The 4,619-nt window shown below is 39.7% G+C and overlaps 1 pseudogene; it reads left to right on the top strand.

The window, feature by feature from the left end:
• The first annotated feature begins 313 nt into the window (after positions 1-313).
• On the top strand, positions 314-456 carry LOC112834606 (small nucleolar RNA SNORA72; annotated as a pseudogene).
• The last annotated feature ends 4,163 nt before the right edge of the window (positions 457-4,619 follow it).

The following is a 4,619-nucleotide window of genomic DNA, read 5'->3' as shown; positions in this document are numbered from 1 at the left end:
TTGCCAGTGGCAGCAGGGAGGGAGGGATGGATAAGCTGAGCACAGAGAATTTTTAGGGCACTGAAACTAATCTGTATGATACCACGGTAGTAAATAATATGTCATTCTACATTATCAAAACCTATAAAATGTTCACAATGAGCAAATCCTAATGTAAACTATGGGCATTGTATAATAATGTGCCAATGTAGGTTCATTGATTATAACAAAAGTACCACTCTGGCGGGGGATATTGATAATGGGGGTAGGCTGTGCATGTGTAGGGGCAGGAGGTGTATAGGTAGGACATCTCCATATTGTCTGCTTAATTTTGCTGTGAACCTAAAACTGCTCTTAAAAAGTCTTTTCAAAGGTTTTTTTTTAAAGCAGGGGAACATTTGCTATATTAAGATCATACATGTGTCTCCAGACCTAGTTCTTTCTCTAGGTCTGGTTTTATGAAGACTGGTGGTAAACCAAGTCTGATTAATATGATACATTTTATGTAGCAAGTGTCTGGGACTCTAGATATTTTATTACCTCAAGAAATGACAGCACAGATAACGTAATAACTTTTGCAGATAACCTTTGCTAATTTGATGATTACCAGTTGTCATTAAGTGAATGGTAAAACTGTTCAGAAACACACAAACAAAAAAGGCAGGGGAGGTCAGACTTTACACGTCCCCAAGAAATTAATCTGTTTGGCCCATGCAAAATGCAAATGAAACGTGAATGATAACAGTAGACTACTCAAACTTAACGAAGTGGAAGCCACAATCAGATGCTTTGCTGGATGTGGTATCTTTTCTGGAACAGGTAAACATAGCCTCTGGCACTTAGTGTTCATTGGGCCAATGTGTTTTATTCAATCTCATCCTGAAGGATGATCACAAGCATTTCACATTCATATGAAAAGGATTAGAGTACACATTCCTGCTCTTGTCATAGGGCTATATATTAACCTTCCTATTCTGTTACAATCAAGTCCAGAAGAAGTTTGATCATCTTGATATTCCATAGAGCATCACACTAGTTCACTTAATGAGGTTATACTAATTAGGCTTGTGAGCCACAACTGGTAAGTACTCTGGCTCTTCTATTTAGACACATGCATATCACAGGGTAGAAGAGAAACCTTATAAAGATTCAGGGACCCAACACATTAATAAGGTTTTCTTATGATAAATAAAAATAAAAATAAATAAAAAATGTTTTTTCAATGTTTTATTATGAAAATTTTCAAACACATAAAAAAGTTGAAATAATTTTACAGCAAATCCTTGAATATCAACACCTAGATTCTATAATTAACATCTTACTATACTTGCTTTATTTTATTTAATAAAATGTTTAGGAGTTCAATAATCTGGAGCATGTCAGGATATCCCCTTTAAAATAAAGGAAAAATTGTTGCATTTTGCATGCCCTATCACTAAGGAAAAGACATAGTACTTGAATTTTGGAGACAGCACATACTGCTCTTAGGAACACCTAAGAGTTTGTTGGACAGTTGGAAGACTGACAAATTCTAATGGATCCCAGAGCAAAAAGAAGGTTCAGCAATAAGTCAAGTCTGCAGTACAAGATGCCCTACCCTCCAGACTATATAATCCAACAAATTAGATGGCACCAGGGGTATTCATAGTAAATACATGGAACCATGGTGAGCACAAGTGTGAGATCTTTGGAAAATGATAAACAAAAGCCACAGTAGGGAGACACTTCAGATTTTGGAGCAAGATTGTTTTCTGTGGCAGAAACTACACATTTTGTAAAGTAGTCCTGGCTGTTATTAAGCTCTAGTAGAGATTAAATCCCTGACCAAATGGCTATGTACGTGTTGCAGCCCATTGCAGTTCATACCCATATGAAAATTGGTATTTTACAATTGGTATATCTACCAAGCTATAGAGTCAGACAAGTGCAGCAGCAACCTATCATACTACAGAAATGGCACAAAATCAGGACTAAGAAAAGTCAGAGGATAAAAAACACCTACATTAACAGGATTTCTGACTCCTGTTATCACTTACTTCTGCTGTATCAATGCCTAAACCTAACATCTTGTTGAGGGATAGGAAGTATTCCTAAAGCCAGCTGATGGAAGAGGAAAAATCTTGAGACCTGGTTCATAGCTGAGTCAGCACAATATGTCGGAACAAACTAAAAATGGACTGCTACTATAATATAGTCCTTCTGGGGGATGGCCCTAAATGTTAGTTGTGAGGGATAATCCTTCCAAAGACAAAGCTGGGAGCAGTGTGTATGATTTTTTACTTTTTACATAGTAAAAAAGTAGCATGAGAAAGATATACATAGACTCCTGAGTATTGGAAAATGGGTTGGCTTGTTGGTCAGGGCCTGGAAGGAGCAAATTTGGAAAATTAAAGAGAAAAAAAAGTCTAGGGAAGAAGCACATGATGGACCCACTTGAAGTGGGTACAAAGTGGAAACAGATCTCATGCTACTGCCCACCAGAGAGCATCCAAGTCAGGGGAAACACTCAACAATGAGGCTGACTCATCCTGTGACTCATCCTCAGCCAGCTTCCTTCCTCTAATGCTTACACAATGGGGTCAAGAATAGAATCACCATGGTGGCAGGAATAGAGGCTATGCATGTTCCCAGTGGTATGTACTCCCACTCACCAAGGCTAAGCTAGCTGCTGCTACTGAACACCCAACCTGTCAAAGTGTTAACAACCTGATACAAAGCCCTTGATAAAGTAGCAAAGCTTGAGATCAGCCAGACACTTAATGTCAGGTTGATTACATCAGACCCCTTTCACCCTGGAAAAGGCAGTGATTCATCATTACTGCAATTAATACTCATTCCCATATGGCTTTAATTTTCCTGTCTGCCACATCTCTGTCAGCACCACTTTCAAAGGCATATAGAATGCTTGATTTACTGTCATAGGATTCCCACATAAACCAAGAGACCCATTTTACAGGGACAGATGTGCAACAGTCGATGTACGAGTGAGGGATCCATTACTTCTACCTCATAGTACAACACCTGGAAGCAGCCAGCCTACTGGAACAATGGAATTGCTTACTAAAGGCTCAACTAAGGTGATAACTCAAGACAAAGGCCTATATGGAGTTGGGACATTGCCCACCAAAATCAAGTATATGAACTAAACAAACAGCTGTGCTGTGCCCCCAATAGCTAAAATAAACAAGTCTAATCATCAAGGGGTGGGAGTAAGATTTGTCCCTCTCTCTGTCATTCACAGTGGTCTACTTACAGAATGTGTGCTTCCTGTCCCTCCATCTTTAGGTGTGACAGGATTAGAGGTCTTGGCACCACTGCTTCTACTAAGGGAAACAGTGGGAATTCCATTAACCTGGAAGCTATGACTGCTGCATGTTATCCTTGAGTTCCTCTTGCCAGTAACCTAGCCTACAAAAAAGGAGCACTTTGAAGATTCAATGACAAATATGTGGTGCAAGCAGGGGGTAGACTGTCTCAGATGATCCTTGTGCCCTGTTTCACCTCCTCTTGATCATCTGATTCCATCTGCAATTGTGGCTGTGGTGACAGTTACATGGCAAAGGGGTGAAGAGTTCCAATATTGACCACATCTTGCTTCAAGCATATCTTCGGCTAGCCATGGTGTTTTTCTGATACTGAAGGAGTGGAATACCCACAGGAGTTTACTGGACATGGATGCTTGCACAGCCCAGGTGCTGGGGAGTTAACCTCCCTGAGGCAACCCTCAACCAACAGGAGATGGGAGCCAATGGACAAATGCTTCCAATTGCTGGTTGCTGGGATCATTTCCCAAGTAAACTACCTTAACGCAAATTATTTTCTCAGGCTCTGCTCTCCCGGGTAACTCAAGCTAAGAAAGAAATCAGTGAGAGTCAACATAGCTCTTGCAAATAAGATAGAAAATGCTTCAGAATAACAATAAAAGCTTTCATTCTACAAATACATCAGCTTCAAGGGCAACAGAAAATACCAGTTTTGACTCACTCTAGTCAATTCCTCCTCTTAGCATACACCAAGTTAAGACAGACAGACTCCTTTGCAAATTCTTCCTCAGCAGACAGAACAGATTTGTGTTTGTTTTCCATTGCTCCTACAAATTACCACAAACTTAGTGGCCTAAAACAATACAAATATATTATCCTACAGTTCTATAGGTTGAAAGTTCAACACATCTCACTGGGCTAAAATCAAGGTGTGAGCAGGACTGAATTCTCTTCTGTAAGCTCTAGGGAAGAACCCATTTCCTAGTATTTTCCAGCTTCTAGAGGCTTCCCACATTCCTTAGCTCACAGTCCCCTTCCTCCATCTTCAAAGCCAAAAATGACATGTTGAGTTCTTTTATCACATCACTCTGACCTCCTCTTCAGTGTCCCTCTTCTACTTTGAAAGACCTTTGTGATTATACTGGGTCTAACCAGATATTGCAGGATAATCTCCCTGAGGTAAAACCACCAAATAAACAACCTTAATTCTATCTGCACCCTTAATTCCCCTTTGCTGTATAATGTAATTTATTCATAGGTTCCAGGGATTAGGGTATGGGCATCCTTGGGAGTAGGGTGGAGAGCATTGTCCTGCCTACCACAATATTTAAGAAAAAGAGAGTTTTACATTTTCTTTTAAGTCCATCTTCATATTTA

This window comes from Callorhinus ursinus, unplaced genomic scaffold, assembly GCF_003265705.2.
Source record: "Callorhinus ursinus isolate GAN/ISIS: 27379988/994484 unplaced genomic scaffold, GSC_fseal_2.0 scaffold1, whole genome shotgun sequence".
Classification (NCBI taxonomy): Eukaryota; Metazoa; Chordata; class Mammalia; order Carnivora; family Otariidae; genus Callorhinus; species Callorhinus ursinus.
The sequence above is the reverse complement of the archived record's forward strand: the minus strand, read 5'-3'. Positions and strand labels throughout refer to the sequence as shown.